Source organism: Corylus avellana, chromosome 1 (genome assembly GCF_965113065.1).
Source record: "Corylus avellana chromosome 1, dhCorAvel1.hap1.2, whole genome shotgun sequence".
In the NCBI taxonomy this organism is placed as follows: Eukaryota; Viridiplantae; Streptophyta; class Magnoliopsida; order Fagales; family Betulaceae; genus Corylus; species Corylus avellana.
Genome location: NC_142490.1, coordinates 35599778 through 35618159, shown reverse-complemented (window position 1 = coordinate 35618159; position 18382 = coordinate 35599778). Strand labels below are relative to the sequence as shown.

The following is an 18382-nucleotide window of genomic DNA, read 5'->3' as shown; positions in this document are numbered from 1 at the left end:
TCGGACGTATGGCCCGGAGTGTGACAAGGGACTTTATTTTAACTAGCCGTCCGATAGCTCCTATTTTCTTGTTTTAAAGTTGTTTTGATAGAAATAGGACTAATAGAAGGATTTCTATAGATTTAGAGAACGCAGATCATTTGGAATACTCAGAGACGTTATATGACCCATGTGAGTTTTAACTCACATAATGCTCATTGTTATTTTCCATGCACTGCACGACTATTTTGTGTACCAAAAACATGTATATTTGTAACTCTCACCATTTATACTTGTTGTATATGAACTCTAACATTTTGAGAAAAACGTTGTGCTGAATATATTAAGAAAGTGAAACTTGTAAAAGTATGCATGTAAAATACAGACAAGATAATTTGTATCGTATGACATAGTACACCGGTACGTGCGCTATAATAGCCATGAGCTTACTATACATGTTAGCTTTATGGTTAAATGTATGAGTGTTATGTGGGCTTTGGATCCAATGGTTTTGTGACCTGGTGCAGTCATTCCCAAATAGCTAGGTTACTACAGGACGAGCATCATTAACTGTGTGGGCCACCTGAGGTCGAACTCGGTCATGCCACTAGTGTTATGTACGGTAGCGTACAATGGCTGAGGCACCGGCAGTGTATTACAGGTCCCTCGGGATAGCACCAACTCTTCTGGAAAAGGGTAATATCTTGGGTAGACCATACTATTGAACTATGACTGTCACTCTATATCATATGCATGTGTCATATATCTATACCACATTCGTGATAAAAACTATTATATGGAACTGTTTCTTGCTTTATGAAAATAGAGTTTATTACTAAACTGGCATGGGCATTATTTGCGTTAACATTCACTAAGTCTTAGACTTACCCCCCTTTTTGTTCATGTTTTTCCCTATCATTACAAATATCTACGTTGTTTAGTTATCCTAGAAGAAGATGCCGTCGGAGTCGACTTGGGTAATAACACAGGACTTGATTCGGGTCATTTTTGAAGACTTGGACCCAGTTTGGTTGAAGTTGATGTGGAAGGATGGAGGAACTGCCCGTGATGATATGATCGAAATTTTAATCTCGTTAGTCCTGTTTAAGCTTAGATCTAAGAGGGGGGACTAGGGTAGGCCATGCCCCCCAAAAAAATAAGGAAAAAAAAAATTTATAAGTAGAAAAAAAAAAAAAAGTTTTAATTTTAGTCATTTGCTCACAAAAAAAAAAAAAAAAAAAAATTGTCCTATTTTTAATTTTTTTGGCCTTATCCAATAAAAAAGTTTGGGCCCTATTCTTAATTTTGTTGGGCCATACCCATTAATTATTATTATTATTATTTTGCCCTTACTTTCAAATGCCCACTTTTTTGGCCTTGCGGTAGCCTTTAGTTCATAAAAACCAACAAAAATATTTTTTTTAATAAAAAAAAATTCTAAAGAACCAAAAAAAAAAAAAAAAATTGGTTGACCCCTCCCATAAAATTTCCTCGTTCCATCCATGCATATATATATCTATATATATAGGTAAAATCTATATACCCCCCACAAACTATCACCCAATTGACAATGTTCCCCCAAACTTTCAATTGTGACAATGTCACCTCCAAACTACCAAAACATTGTCAATGTCCCCCCCAAGGCTAGCAATAAGACAAAAATACCCCTATAGATTTCTCAATAAGACAAAAATATTCCAATAAATTAAAAAAAAAAACGATTTTTTTAAAAAATGAAAAATTTTAATTTAAAAAAAAAACAATTTTTTTAAACAAAAATTTTTATTTATTTATTTTTAAAAACGGAAATTTTTATTTTTTTAAAAAACTATTTTATTTTTTTATTTAGTTTTAAGAAACAAAAAATTTCATTTTATTAAGCGAAAATTTTATTTTTTTAAACGTAAATTTTTATTTAAATAAAATTATAAAACAAAAATAAAATTAAAAAAAAAAAAAAAACGAAAATTTTCAATTTTTATGAAAAAAATAATAAAAAATCGAAATTTTTTAAATTTTTTTCTTATAAAATTGATTTTGAAAAAGAAAAAATTGGCCAAGTTTGGATTTTTTTTTTTTTTTGTTAGTTTTAGGTTTTTTCTAGAAGTTTTAGTATTTTTGTTTATATTTTACTAAGGGTAATTTCGTCATTAGGGGGAAAATTGACAATTTTTGGTAGGTTGGGGGGAACATTGTCACAATTGAAAGTTTGGAGGGACATTATCAATTGAATGGTAATTTGAGGGGGTTATGTGGACTTTTTCCTATATATATATATATATATATATATATAGAGAGAGAGAGAGAGAGAGAGAGAGAATGTGGTAGCCATTAATGCATTTTTCTTATGGTGGCGGGTGTTATGGGTCATGATTCAAAGCACGTCCGGCGTACTTCAACAGTGAAGCACGCCAGGCTAAATTTTTTTTTTTTTTTTTTTCAAAAAAATTAAAATAATAAAATAATAATTATAAAAAAAAAAATCACGGCCGGCGTGCTTCACTGTTGAAGCACGCCGGGCGTGCTCTATATCTTTACCCATGCAGCTTAACATCACTAAATTCTTGGTCTTTGACGTCTGATAGAATTTTCCTGCATTATATATATATATATATATACCCTAATTTAATTAATTAGCAAAAGAAAGGTTTTTTTTTTTTTTTTTTTTTGTAAGTAGTAAAAGAAAAAGAAAAGTTAATATATACAAACTCAATAATATGTAGCTGTACGTTGTAGTACTGTAGTATGTATGCATGAGAGAGAGTGGTTTTCTTGTCATAGACTTATTAGAATTTTAAAAACTCTTATCTTACGATTATATGAAAAGAAGGCATCACAACCGGTATATATATATATATATATATATATATATATATATTATTGAGACACAAGTTACAATAACTTAAAAGATAAAAAAAAACTCAAGAGTCAAAAGTCTCAAAAGTAACAATAAACTCAAGAGTCAAGAAAGTTACAAGATCTTGACAAAAATTACAAATGATACATTAAGTTTATTGATATTAATGTAGAAGTAGAAATGCTTGTAACGTTCATACTTTTTCTCTATAAATAAAGTATTGTACACCTATCAAGCAAATATGTACCTAAGAAAATGCTTTGATAGGTAAACGTAAGCTATAACCCGAATCATCTCATTTATTTTCTTTAAATTATAAGTTTTAATATATATATATATATATACCACCTGACGTGGTTAATTTTGAACAATATTCTGTTAAAAGTGATAATAATTTCTGTTTTGATAAATGGAACATCCCTAAGCTTGACGCTAAGGATGTTTATACTACTTCTTGGTTTAAATCTTCTTTTAAATCTGAATATTCTGTCAAAACTGTTGAACAAACCTTTGCTATTACCAGCAAAGATCAAACCATTAATCTTTTTAACAAGAAATTCATTAACGATTCTCTTGCTAAAGGTTATAAGTTTTTGCATATTGGTTCTGTTCAAGTTGCTGTCAAGCAATTGACTCGACTTGGTATTAATGCTCTATTTTGTTATGCTTGCGTGATGCAAGATTTGTTGATTTTCGTACCAGTATTTTTGGCATGATTCAGTCTTCTCTATTTAATGGCCCTGTCCATTTTGATGTTTTTCCCAATATTTCTCTTGCTTTAAATGATATTCATATTTTGAAAGCTTTGACGCTTAATATTTTGACTTCTGGTTATAATATGGAAGAAGGTAGCAGACCTTTTGCTATTATCTACTGTATTTATTATAAATTGATGAAGACAAATCTAGATCCACAAGCTGTGATCAAGAATCCAGGTGAATCTACTTTGTTAATTCAAAGTTCTACTCAGAATGCTAATATTAAAACTCCAAAAATGATTCGCTGGGATGAGATTGACCTCCCCAACGAGTGGCTTTTGGAAGGTGTTACAAAACCTTCTCAAGTAATAAACGATGCCTCTAATCTTGATTACATCCAGCAATACATGGATGGATCTGTCAAAATCAATTTTTCTGATTTAGGACTTTCAAGCAGAATCGAAAGACCTCTGTTCGACAGACCTCTGTTGGTTAACGAACGAAGGAATTCTTTTGCTGGTTCTTGTTACAAAACCTTCTCGAGTAGTAAACGATGCCTCTAATCTTGATTACATCCAGCAATACATGGATGGATCTATCAAAATCAATTTTTCTGATTTAGGACTTTCAAGCAGAATCGAAAGACCTCTGTTGGTTAACGAACGAAGAAATTCTTTTGCTGGCTCCACAACCTCAAAAGGACTCCGACGTCGTGATAAAGATGTGGAAGTCCTAAAAAGAGTAAAGAATCCAAATTTGAAAAATATTTTTCTAAAAACAAATGTTTCAATTGTGGAGAAACAGGACACTATGCTGACAAGTGCCCAAAACCTCACAAAAAGATTAAAAAAGACATTAATGCTTTAAACATCAATGACGATGATAAGCAAAAAATCTTTAGAATTTTTCAAAACAATGTCTTTTCTGATTATTCTTCTGATAATGATTTTCTATCTTCCTCTGATTCTGATTATCACTCTACCTTTAATATTTCTGCAAATTGTGTCAATTTTGGTTGCACTGAATCTTGCTGCAATCCAAAAACTTGTTCTGTTCTGACCAAATCAGAAGAACAAGAAGATTTACTTCTTACCCTGATTTCAAAATTTGATAATCCTGATTTAAAAGAAGAGTATCTTAAAAAACTTAAGAAACTCATGACCAAAGATGTTGAAAAACCTGTTGCCACTAAAATCTCTCTTGAAGATACCTTGAAACGATTTTCAAAACAAAAATCCAAGGTAGTTACTATCTTAGATTTGCAGCATGAGATTAGTATCATCAAGAAAGATATTATTAAATATATATATATATATATATATATGAAAAGAAGACAACAAATTAAGAATCGATGAGGAAGAATTCAATTAACCGTGGGATCTTGATAGAAGTATCAATTGGGATCTTTACAACGAAGAAGAAGAAGCAAACCACCAAACTCAATCCAACTCCATCTTTTTTTTTCCTAAAAATCAATTAATTTCACAAAACATTACGAGGGATATTGTTTTATGATCTTAGAATATATATATATATATATATATATATATATATATATATATATATATATATAGTGGAGGAATTCAAGAATCGCTATAGTTGAAGTAGTTAAACTAGCTATACTTGAACTTTATTTCCTAATCATGATGGTAGAGTTTAAGAATTCAAACTACACATAAACTCTATTATCTAATCTACAATTTAAAAAAAAAAATCTACAATTTTATTTATTTGCATTATAATTAACCTTTTGTTTGTCAAAAAAAAAAAAAAAAAAATTAACCTTTTGTACATATATACTGAAACGACGTCACATTACCCCTCTCTCTCTCTCTCTCTCTCTATATATATATATATATATATATATATATATATATAATGCCGCCAGTTGATGTCTGTTCATTCGTATAAACACATTAGATTAGGACTATTCCAAAAAAAGTCGATGGGCCCGACCCAAACGGAAGGCCGACATACGATTTTAGTCGGCTTTCGGGTCATGGGTACAAATCAAAGCCCAATAGTTAAGCCTTTTTCTCTCCTAACTGTCAGGTGTTTTTCTCCCTCTCACTCTCGGTCTATCATTTCTGCAGCGTGTCAATTGCTTTCTTTGATTCCTGGTAGATGATGGGCACGTGAATCTTCAAGAGGCTTTGCTTTGAGTCCTCCATTGCTGACCGGTGAGTTCTGTCTGAATAAGCCTTCAACTTCCATTTTTTTTTTTTCGCGTATTCTATCTGTTATTTTGCCATAGCTGCGCATTTGGTATGTTTTGCTTTCTGGGTTTAATATTTCTTCTCTCTTTATACACAGTATTGGACCCTTCGGTCTTTCATTACATTTCTGGATGAAATTTATATGTTTTCCTATCTGGGTTTGCATTTGTGTTATTAAATTTCCATTTTTCTAGCGGGCTCACTTCTCATTTACCTTTTAACAAATTTTATTTCCTATTTGAGCTTTGAAGACGGTAGAGATGGTGATTATTGTATGTTTTACTTTCTTGGGTACGTCATACGTGCTCAAATGTTGTTGGCTTCCCGCTTCCTTTTAAGTGTCTACTTAATGATTTCCATTTTCACAGCTCGTATTAGTGTCGTCTCTGAGAGCATGAAGCTTTTCTGTGTAGGAAGAGCTTGTAGTTTCTCCCATGTGCTCTTCATTTGGTTTCTTATTTTCTTTAACTTCTTAGATTTTACATTTGGATTAAGTTTTTATGAGTCCGTATTTGTTTTTGCCGATTTTATTAGGTTTTTTTGTGGATTAAATGGATTTGTTTTAGTTCTATATTGTTGTTGTCCATTTGTTTTATATTTGTTAATTTAGTGTGTAACAGTCATCATGTTTCTTTACTGAATTTGTTGGCATAATTCAAAAGTATCCTCTTATAGACTTGATTGCTCAATTTAAATTTGAACCTCGTAATTTGATGGAGTTCCATAACTATAAGGTTATTTTTTCTAAGACGTCATTGAATATTATGTAGGAGAGTTGAAAGATGGAAAGAGCCAGACTGGATTTAAGATTTCATCACTCGGGATCAACAAAATCTGAGGAATCAGAGATTTGGAAAGGAACTACTGCAACTATCCTAATCTACCTTTATCATGTCCATTACCGATTTCAACCCTTTGTGTCAGGTGCTCAGCATTCCAAGAGCAGTGCTGCCTACTCCTGGCGTACTTCAAGTCAATTAAATGATGCGGCAGAAGATAGGGCAAACTACTTTGGAAACCTTCGGAAGGTGGTGCTGCCTGAAACTCTGGGGCGGGTGCCAACAGGGCAAGCAAGCTACCACTTTGCTTGAGCTGATGAGCATTAGAGCATTTCACAGCAAGATCTTGCGCCGAGTCAGTCTTGGCATTGCCACTGGGTTTCGAATTCGAAAGGGTGGACCAACATATATTCCTGCTATTCTTGTCTTTGTTGCCGCCAAAGTTCACAGGCAATGGCTCAACCACGTCCAATGTCTACCCACTGTCCTTGAGGTGGGGAAGTTTGGTACTTTTGGCTTTGCTTTGGGTTTTTAAATGTCTTTATTCTTGTTGTATATTTTTTAAATAAAGATTTAAATAGAACTACATTATGCTCAACCCCTTCAGAAGCCCAAATCTTCCTTTCTCTGCACATTATCCGTATAAGAGACAATGGAATTGCATTCCGAATTATGAGTTGACCTTGATAGTTTGAATTTTATGGTTCACTTTCTTGATAGATTTAAATCCCTTTGATTCCCCCTTATTTATGTAAAATCCCCCAATTCTCTCCCTAACAGCTATATCACTCCTCTATAAAATCAAGTGCTCCGATTAATAGGAAACAAGGAAAATACTTTGGAAGAGGAAGTATTTTCCTTGTTTGCCATTAATTAGTGTACATGATTTTATAGAGGAGTGATATAGCTATTAGGGAGAGAATTAGGGGTAGCTCAATTGGCTGGGGATTACGCCTCATGAAGCGAAGGTCACTACCTTGAAGTCTTTATTAAAAAAAGGGATAAATGCGAAATTGGTCACTGTGGTTGACCTAATATACAAATCACTCCCTATGGTTTAAAAAATAATTTATAGGTCCCTAGAGTAGGCCAAAATAACATTTTACTCCCTGAACTCATTTTCCGTTAAATGACTTAACGGAAACCGTTACATTGCCACATTACACTCAATAAAACTAAGATACGTGTTCTTTTTTATTTATGCTTTTAAAAAATGACAAATAAGCTTTTTCACGTCATTTTGAGGCTCTAACACACACTTCATCTTCCTCAACGATTCTTGCCGTCGTCTTCATCTTCCCCACCGATTCTTGCGTCCATCTCCAGGTGAGCTGTTGGGTTTCATAGTACGACTGAAATCGCCGCCAGAGATTCGCCGGAAACGTCACGACGGTAAGCCACCTTGCTTTGGAGCTTTTTTACTTTAGCTCGAAAGTGAGGCGGCTTACCGTCGTGATGTTTCCGGCAGTTCTCTGGCGGCAATTTCAACTCGGGAAAGTGAATCGGTGAGGAAGATTATCGACACACTGTGGGATATAAGGATGAAGACGCACGGTGGGGATAGAGGGATTAGGTTTATTTAATTTGATGTGGAGTGTGTACTGGAGCCTCAAAATGACGTGGAAAAGCTTATTTGTCATCATTTTTAAAAAAAATAAATAAAAAATAAAACATGTCTTACTTTTATTGGGTGTGATATGGCAATGTAACGGTTTTCGTTAAGTCATTTAAAGGAAAATGAGTTTGGGGAGTAAAATGTTATTTTGGCCTACCCTAAGGACTTATAAATTATTTTTTAAATCTCATTGAGTGATTTGTAAATTAGGCCAACTACATGAACCAATTTTACATTTATCCCTGAAAAAAAAAAAAAAAAAAAAAAAAAAAAAAAAAAGGCCTTTCACAAATTATACCCAACTCTCTAGCTACCAACCTACAGAGTAAAAGGTCATCTACGAACTAAACTAGTAGCTGCAACACATACAACTGCAATACACTATGCATATTCCTCTCTTACGTAAACTGTCCACAGTCAAAATTCTTCCGCATGTAGCCCTTCAACATAGATCAACGTATACTCTACCAAGGAAATCCAGTGGCACCTTTTCCTTTGCTTATAATCTTTCTCGTAGGTTTGTTTAGAATTATTTATAATGTTTTGAAACTTGATTGGTTGTCACCTACTATTCAGGTCCAAATAACAACCTTTTGAAAATTCTACAGACATCGTTGAAAGACATTAAATATCTAGAGTGGTTGAAAAATATAAAAAGTATGAGTTATGCTACACGCACTTTCACTTATATACTCTCTTAGGTGGCTTTTACAACCAGCATTGGATTTAAATCCAATAAAGATTTATTCCAAATCTAATAGTAATTTTAAAAGCCTCCTGAAGAAGTGTAGAAATGCGTATGGGAAAGTGGGAGTGTGTGTAGCTTTACTAAAAAAGTATTGCTTGTTCACATTACCAGATTTATAAAAATGAAACTGGATGCTCAAATATTCAATTTTTTGTGAGATTTCGAGCTTGCTATGATGTGGACTGATCTCTTATTTTTACTTTGGAAGTTGAAGTACCTTTTTGATATTTGTGGCAGAGGCCTGGAGGTGTATGGTGTGCCATACCAATTCCCATTTCTCTCTTCTACACCCCTTTCAGGGCACTATGTTCCTACCACCATGATTATGACCCTGGCACCACTCCAGCACTCCCCACTTCTTCATCGCCATCATTATCAGCACAATCCAATTCTCTTGTCAAAGTAGTCTGTTCATTGGTCTGTGACTCTTTCTACCAAGAACTCCATGTGAGAATATCGCCTCCCAAGCTCAATCTTCAGTAGGAGAGGCCATTACAGTCGTTGCTTCACTAGCCGCTGAGGCAGGGTCAATGGTGGCATTGAGTTTCTTTTACTGGGCAATTGGATTTGCCAAGTTTCGCGATTTTATGCGACTTTATATAGTATGTGCCACATCATTGATTGGTAATGGGAATATGGAGAGGGCTCAAGAAGTGATGCAGTGTATGGTAAGGAGTTTTGTTGAGATTGGGAGGTTAAGGGAGGCTGTTGATATGGTTATTTAGATGCAAAATCAAGGTTTGGCACCAAGTACTTGCACTTTAAATTGTGTGATTCACATTGGGTGTGAAATGGGTCTGGTTGAATATGTCGAGAACATGTTCAAGGAAATGTGTGTGAGAGGGGTGTCTCCTGATCATTGCAGTTATAAGTTGATGGTTATTGTAGGGTGGGCAGAATTTTGGAGACAGATAGGTGGTTGAGTGAAATGCTTAAGAGAGGCTTTGTTCTAGATAATGCGACTTTTACTTTAGTTATCAGTGCATTTTCTGAAAAAGGTTTTGTGAATAGAGCTTCTTGGTATTTTGATAAAATGATTGAGATGGGTTTGATACCAAATGTGATTAATTTCACGTCTTTGATTCATGGGTTGTGCAAGAGGGGCAACATTAAGCAAGCATTTGAAATGTTGGAGGAAATGGTTAGGAAAGGTTGGAAACCAAATGTGTATACTCATACAGCATTGATTGATGGGCTCTGCAAGAAGGGATGGACTGAGAAGGCTTTTAGACTATTTCTGAAACTTGTCCGGAGTGACAATAACAAGCCAAATGTTTATACATAGACAGCCATGATTGGTGGGTATTGCAAAGAGGACAAGTTGAACCGTGCAGAGATGTTATTACCCAGAATGAAAGAACAGGGATTGGTCCCCAACACCAACACATATACTACTCTCATTGATGGGCATTGTAAAGCAGGTAATTTCGGAAGAGCATATGAGTTGATGAAAGTAATGAATAATGAAGGTTTCACACCTAATATCTGTACATATAATGCAATTATTGATGGCCTTTGCAAAAGGGGAAGGGTTCATGAGGCTTATAAATTGCTTAAGAAGGGTTTTTGTTGTGGATTGCGAGCGGATAGTGTCACGTATACTATCCTCATATCTGAGCACTGTAAACGGGCAGATACTGTGCACGCCTTGGTGTTCTTCAATAAGATGGTCAAAGGTGGCATTCAACCTGATATTCATAGATATACCACACTGATTGCTGCCTTTTGTAGGCAAAAGAGATTGAAAGATAGTGAGAAGCTTTTTGAAGAAGTTGTAATGCCAGGCCTAGTTCCAACTAAGCGGACGTATACATCCATGATATGTGGGTACTGTAGGGTTGGAAGTGTTAACTCGGCTGTAAAGTATTTTCATAGGATGAACGATCATGGCTGTACACCGGACAGTATTACATATGGTGCTCTTATAAGTGGGCTTTGCAAAGGGTCTAAGTTGGATGACGCCCACCGGTTATATGACACCATGATAGACAAGGGGCTATCCCCATGTGAAGTTACTCGGCAGACCTTGGCTTATGAGTATTGTAAAATAGATGATCTGCTACGGCCATGATCATATTAGAAAGGCTAGACAAAAGGCTCTGGATCCAGACAGTTAAGACCTTGGTCTGGAAGCTTTGTAGTGAGGGGAAAGTGGGCATAGCGGCATTGTTCTTTTATAGATTATTAGATAAGGACCGTAATGCGGATCGTGTGACTTTGGCAGCATTCACGACTGCATGCTACGAGAGCAACAACTATGCTCTTGTTTCTAACTTGTCCGAGGGGATCTCTAAAGGAATTGTGTAGTGGTTGTTGTTTAATCATGGTGGGTGAATTCATTTGTGTTGAAAAGTAGAGCTGCTGAAGCAAATTTTGTAGTTTGATTCCTCTTCCTACTGTTGATAACTTGAAGACTCAGGGAGTAAGGTGCCTAGCAGCATGATAAGCCAGTGATTCTCATTATGTATTTTGTAGAGTTCCATTCCATATAACGTCTTCAGTCACTTCTGAATAATTGAAGGGATTGGCCACACATGTTTTCTTCTCTTGACGAGTTCACGTTTGAACTCCAACTTTTCTCTACGTATGACTGGGAGATCTTCATTAAGGTCAGAGCCAAAAAAAAAAAAAAAAAAAAAAAAGAAAAAAAGTTCAAGGCTCTGAACTGGGAAAGTGTCAGAATCAGTGTCCAGTATTTATTGATTTTTTAATTGGTAATTGTACATATGCTGGTTCTTTTGACTCTTATAGAAATTGGATTACATCTTACTTGGGTTGAATATGATATGTTGAATGTAACAAGGTTTGAGAAACTCTATCTCAAGGTGATGATAGAGAGTATTTTCATTACGATTTATAGAAGGTGTACAATAGACTATACATGGTAAACATCCCTTGGCTACAATCTTTCCAAACCAGGGATAATGCGATCAATATCTCTCTGAGATATTTACATGGAAATAATCACAAACAGAGGAGGATATTGTAATCTACATAAGGCATAAAATATCAAATCATTTTATAAAATCAAGGACCCAATCAAGGAGGTTGTTGACCTTCCTTATCAGACCAACGTGAGCTGTCCATGATGGAGAGAATTGGTGCCTTATCACTCCCCCTCAAATTGGGCTGGGGGTCAGGCCATAAGCCCAATTTGATTCGCAAATCGGCAAAAGATAGCTTGGGCAGTGGCTTGGTAAAAATATCGGCAAGTTGACGGTTGGAGGGAACAAACCGTGTTTCAAGTGCACCAAGAGCTACACGTTCACGAACAAAGTGATAGTCTATCTCAATGTGCTTAGTCCGTCCATGGAAGACCGGATTAACTGTCATATAAAGGGCACTAAGATTATCACAGAGAAGGACCGGAGGCTTGGGAAGCGAGAGTCCAATATCACGAAGAAGGAATGATAGCCAAGTTAACTCAGCGGTAGCAGATGCCATGGAACGATACTCAGCCTCTGCACTAGAGCGGGCCACGGTAGATTGCTTCTTAGCACTCCACGAGATGCAATTACTCCCAAGGAAGGTGCAAAACCCAGTCGTGGAACGTCGAGTAGCGGGACAACCAGCCCAATCAGCATCTGAAAAAGCATAGAGATCAAGGGAACTTGAAGAGAGAATTTGCATACCGAAGTGAGTGGTGCCACTAATATAGCGCAAAATACGTTTGACCAACTTGAAGTGAGCCATTGTGGGAGAGTGCATGAATTGACAAACAAAGTTCACACTATATGAAATATCAGGACGGGTGAACGTGAGGTATTGAAGTGCACCAACAAGACTACGATAGTGAGTCGGATCAGGGAATAACTCACCACCAGCAGGAAGCTTGCGACTGTGGAGGGCCATAGGTGTAGCAAGGGCTTTGCAGCCCTCCAAATGGGCACGGGACAACAAATCCTTGGCATAGCGAGTTTGACAGAGAAACAGACCATGATCAAAATGTCGAACTTCAATACCTAAAAAATGATGTAAGAAACCCAAATCCTTAATAGCAAATTCATGACCAAGGTGAGTGATCAGCCATTGGATACGAGCGGGGTTGTTGCCTGTGACAACCATATCATCAACATAGAGGAGCAATATTAAGATGCCAAAAGAGGAGTGATGGATGAACAGACTTGGGCCAGCAGTACTGGAGAAGAACCCGAGACTTAAAAGAAACGTACTGAGCCTATCAAACCACGCACGCGGTGCTTGTTTGAGGCTGTAAAGAGCTCGATTGAGCTTGCAAACGTGCAGGGGATGATGAGGATCTTCAAAGCCCGGAGGTTGCTGCATATACACAGGTTCAGACAAAAATCCATGAAGAAAGGCGTTCTTCACATCCAACTGGCGAATATCCCATCCTTGAACCATAGCAACAGTGAGGATTAACCGAATACTTCCAGGTTTGATAACCGGTGAAAAAGTTTCGAAAAAGTCGATGCCATCAACTTGATTGAATCCCTTTGCGACAAGCCGAGCTTTCAAGCGTTCAAGAGACCCATCAGACCGAAGCTTTACCTTATAGACCCATTTGCTACCCACAATGTTCATACTGGGTTGTTGAGGTACGAGATCCCAGGTGTGATTGGCAGAAAGAGCTTCAAGCTCATCATGCATGGCAGCCTTCCAACCAGGATGGCGCAAGGCAGATTTGATAGTGCGTGGTTCAGTGGGTAGAGCAGGGGAGATGCGAGCGGCATGAAAGTCAAGGTACTTGGGGTTAGGCCGAGTAATCCCATGTTTGGATCTAGTTTGCATAGAATGAAGGTTGGGAAGATCATTAGTAGGTGGGGACAAAGGCGCAGGAAAGATACCTGGAACTGTATGATCAGTAGCAGATGTAGAAACTTCTGAGGAAGAGGAATCCTCTGCAACTGGTTGGGTCTTGTCGATGAGAGATGTAGAGGGAGCCATATCATCAGAAGGGCTAGGACTGAGGGGGGGTTCACACGTGTTTGTGTGGGCTGGCTCACCTAAAGTAGGTTGTGAGCTGGCCACATCTAAAGACTGGTCCACAGCATCACAAGAGGCATGACTGGGGCTATCAGAAACGTCAAAATTGGGGCTGGCCACATTTAGAGCATTGTTCAAGTCATCATATGAACCATGGCTGGTGTTGGGCCCACAAATGGGTGTATGGGCTGGTACATGGCTAGTGTTGGGCCCACTGTGAAGGGCTGAGATACCCACATCAGATTGCAAACTATCCATATCAAAAGAGGATTGAGGGGCTGTGTCTGGAGAAATAGTGTCTGCGGAGGGAATTTCACTAGCTGGAGTTGGTGAAGTCACCCAATCATTAAAGGTGCAAAGCTCCCCCTGAATGGGAGCATCATCATAGAGACAACTGGGCTTCGTAAAGGGTAGTACCTTCTCATCAAAAACAACGTGGCGTGAGATATAGATCCGGCCAGTAGGAGGATAGAGACACTTGTAGCCTTTGTGTCTGGTGCTATAGCCAATAAAAACACAAGGCAATGATTTTGGAGAAAGTTTGTCATGCCGATAATCACCAAGGTACGGGAAGCATTTACAGCTGAATACCCGAAATGTGGAGTAGTCTGGATGTTTCCCAAAGAGCCGGAAGAAAGGAGAATCCATGCCAAGATGAGGTGAGGGCAATCTGTTAATTAGGAATGCAGCAGTAGAGAAGCATTCTACCCAAAAACGTGATGGCAAGCGTGCATGGAACATCATAGTAAGCCCAAGTTCAGTAATATGTCGATGCTTGCGCTCTGCAGTTCCATTTTGTTCGGGAGTTTTTGGGCAAGCAAACTGATGGCGGATGCCAAGGTTGACCAAGTAACTTGCAAGGCTACCGTCATTAAATTCCCCACCTTCATCACTTTGAAAGATTCGAATTTTAGCATCAAACTGACATGTAACAAATTTCTGAAAATGAACAAAGCATTCAAAGAAATCAGATTTGCGGCGCATAGGATAAAACCATGAAAATCTAGTGTAGTCATCAATAAACACAGCATAGAACCGAAATTGTTCTTTTGATCTCACGGGAGCAGGACCCCACAAATCACAATGCACTTTATCAAATGGTGATGTTATTGATTCATCAACAGATAGAAAGGGTAGTCGACAGGACTTTCCCATTTGACAACTAGTACAGATCTCGGATGTTTTATTTTTGGAATCAAAAGAGATAAGTTTCCTCTGTCGCAAATGATCAACGATCCGCTGTTGGGGATGTCCAAGTCGCTGATGCCAACCTTCGCCATTTATTCTCCTAAACCGATGTGAAAAGAAAACTGTTGAGCCTCCATCAAGAGCATACAGACCACCGCGTCTACTGCCCGTAGCTACTATTTTGTTGGTTGTCCTGTCCTTAATCACAAATCCATCCCCATCAAATTCAAAGAGAAGAGGATAATCAGATGTAAGCTTACTAACAGATAATAAATCTTTCTTAATATCTGGAACAAGTAAGACATTCTTTAATTTAAGAGATGAGGAACCAGAACCGATGGTAGCTTGCCCAATATGGGTAATAGGAAGACTATCTCCATTTCCAACCATTACTCCATCTATGCCATGATAGGGGGTAAGAGAGTGTAAGTTACCTGGATCACCCGTAATGTGGTCTGTAGCACCAGTGTCAGGAAACCAGGTGGAGTCTTGAGTATCGGCCAGCTTCATGGCTGCAAGTGCTTGAGGAATATCATTTGGGGTGAAGGCATGATTGAAGCGGTTGAAGCAGGTGAGGGCTGTGTGGTTTCGCTTGTTGCAGATCTGACAAGTGGGTTGTTCTTCTTTATTGTTGCCTGGGTGCGCAACAGATGTGGGATTCTTGGCCACATACGGAGAGTTGGAATTTTGAGATTTTGACCCAAAAAATTGGCCTTGTGTAAAGCCTTTTCCTTTTGAATTAAAGTGGGTGGGACCCATTCTTTTCTTACCTTTATAATTGTTGGTGTGAGTACGTTGACCCACAAAAGCCATCTGATGGGTAGAAACATTGGCATCATCTAGCTTGAACCTTTCAGTATGTGCTTCCAAAAGAATAAGAACTTCTTCATAAGGAGGAATTGGTGGCCTGAGCATGGTGGTAGTGAACATCTCATACCCCTTGCCAAGGCCACTAAGTAGCCAAAAGGTCTTCTTGTGATCTGGGACTGATTTCCCAATTGCAGCAAGATCATCACACACGGTTTTAAACCGTTGTAGATAGTCTTGCAGTGGAGCGGACCCACGTTGAATTGTGGTGAGCCGCTTCTTAAGTTCAAGGCGACGATCATTTGAGACTCGGGCAAAAGCATGCACCAATGCATTCCAAACTTCTACCGAGGTGTCGAGTCCCACTACAATGCCAAGAACATCTTCGGATAGCGTAGCAATCAGCCATCCTTTAACCAAGCGATCAGTCCGACGCCATTGAAGAAACATCGGATTTGGATCTTGGGTATCCGACGCCTCTGACGTTTTTGGATCTTGGGTATCTGATGTTAGGTACTTGGAAGGTGCCTTTGTCTCACCTGTGATAAATCCTTGTAAGTCATAGCTTTCAAGAATATTGAGCATTTGGGTTTTCCATCTCAAAAAATTGGTGGCATTGAGGCGGAGTGACACAAAATTAGCGACATTTTGTGTCACTGGGTAAGGGTATGGTTCAGTCGTGGTGGAAGATTTGGTGGTGGGCGACATTTTGGAAAGAAAAAAAAAAACTGTATATGGAGTTGATATTGTTGCAGGGGAAGAAGGGAAGTGTATACTCTCTATCTCACCAAAAGCTCTGATACCATAAGCTCTGATACCATAACAAGGTTTGAGAAACTCTATCTCAAGGTGATGATAGAGAGTATTTTCATTACGATTTATAGAAGGTGTACAATAGACTATACATGGTAAACATCCCTTGGCTACAATCTTTCCAAACCAGGGATAATGCGATCAATATCTCTCTGAGATATTTACATGGAAATAATCACAAACAGAGGAGGATATTGTAATCTACGTAAGGCATAAAATATCAAATCATTTTATAAAATCAAGGACCCAATCAAGGAGGTTGTTGACCTTCCTTATCAGACCAACGTGAGCTGTCCATGATGGAGAGAATTGGTGCCTTATCAGAATGAAGGCCAAGTTATTTCAATGTTAGCAATATGTGCCATCTGAAGTATTTATGTTTCGTTGTCTTGTGCCCTCTATAAACTTCTCAGTCAAGATGGAGAATCCTAACTCTCCACATACTAGCATGTGCACTTATTACTTCATCATATAGCTTTTGGGCTTGGAATAATCCACAAGTTACAGTGATTCATCAAATCTGAATTACCATTGTTGCTTCTGTTCTCCTTTGTTTAATAGCTTCTCACTATCTCTCTTTTGTTGTCTGAAACTCTCTTCCACTCTCTCTCTCTCTTGCAAGCTCATTCCTCTGTGTCTCTCATAAAACTCTCTTCTTCTCTCAGGCGCGTTTGATTGAAGGTGGAGTTGGGGTCTCCACCGAAGCCACGATTCCTCTCTCTCGATTGCTCGGTTGAAGGTGGGTTGCTTTCCTCTCTATTTGTTTCCATTGTTGAGCTTGTTTATGTTGTTTCTGTCTACATCAAAGCCAATATTTGTACTGTGGCGGTATGTATTGTGAAATGTGTGAAATTTGAGTTGTGGGTTTGGATGTGTTCATTCCTCCGTGTTCCTCATCTTTTGTTGTTCCATCTAATGTTTCATCAATTCTAATATGTGTCCATTGGAGTATGATAGTTCACTTAAATAAACTCAATGACTAAATCTAACTCTAATTTAATTGTCTTTGGGCCAAGCCCATTATTGAATTACACACAAAAAAAAAAAAATCTTAAAAATTAGGGTATATATATATTTTAAGAAAATTGGTAAATATATTAGAAGTCTCTGAGTCAACACGCCAAAATTAAAATCTTCCTAAGTTTTTTTTTTTTTTTTTCGAAAATTTACCCTTTGGATCAATCGAAGTGCCTATAAAATTCTTACCGTCAAAATTTTCTAACCACCGGTAGTCCAAATCAAAACGCACCGTTTTGCGCATATTAATTTTTTATTAATTTAATTTAAAAATTAAATCTTAAAAAAAAAAAAAAAATCCAAAGAGAGAACGTCAACGGTGGGTAAGGTGTGAAAAATTTTCAGAGAGAGGCCAAATCTGGATTTGGGGTGTCTAGAGAACAAATTAATATTTTTTCCATCTTCTCAAGTGGGTTTTCTATTTGGGGTCTTTGGATTTGGTCTCAAATGTTTGATTGAATTCTTCTAATGGACAGTGTCAATTTCCAGGTTCTTTGAGCAGAATCATGAAGAAGGCATGGTAATTTAAGAAAAACTACTTATTCTGTTGATGAACAATTTTTCCGTTCCCTTCTCTTCTCTTCTTCTCCAATTGGTTGCTTCTTTTTCTTTGCTTTCTGATATGAAATTCTTTTGTACCTCAAATTTTGTTCAGTTGGTTCTTTGTAGATGAAAAGTTTTGGAATTTAATCCATTTGATGAAATTCAATTAGAAGCTCCA

At 37.4% G+C, this 18382-nt stretch overlaps 1 pseudogene across 1 annotated transcript; it reads left to right on the top strand.

Annotated features, from left to right (window-relative positions):
- The first annotated feature begins 5616 nt into the window (after positions 1-5616).
- Positions 5617-11231, top strand: LOC132171531 (uncharacterized; annotated as a pseudogene). Its single transcript, XR_015909069.1, has 3 exons — positions 5617-5714; positions 6521-7022; positions 9130-11231. The product of XR_015909069.1 is annotated as an uncharacterized LOC132171531 (transcript).
- The last annotated feature ends 7151 nt before the right edge of the window (positions 11232-18382 follow it).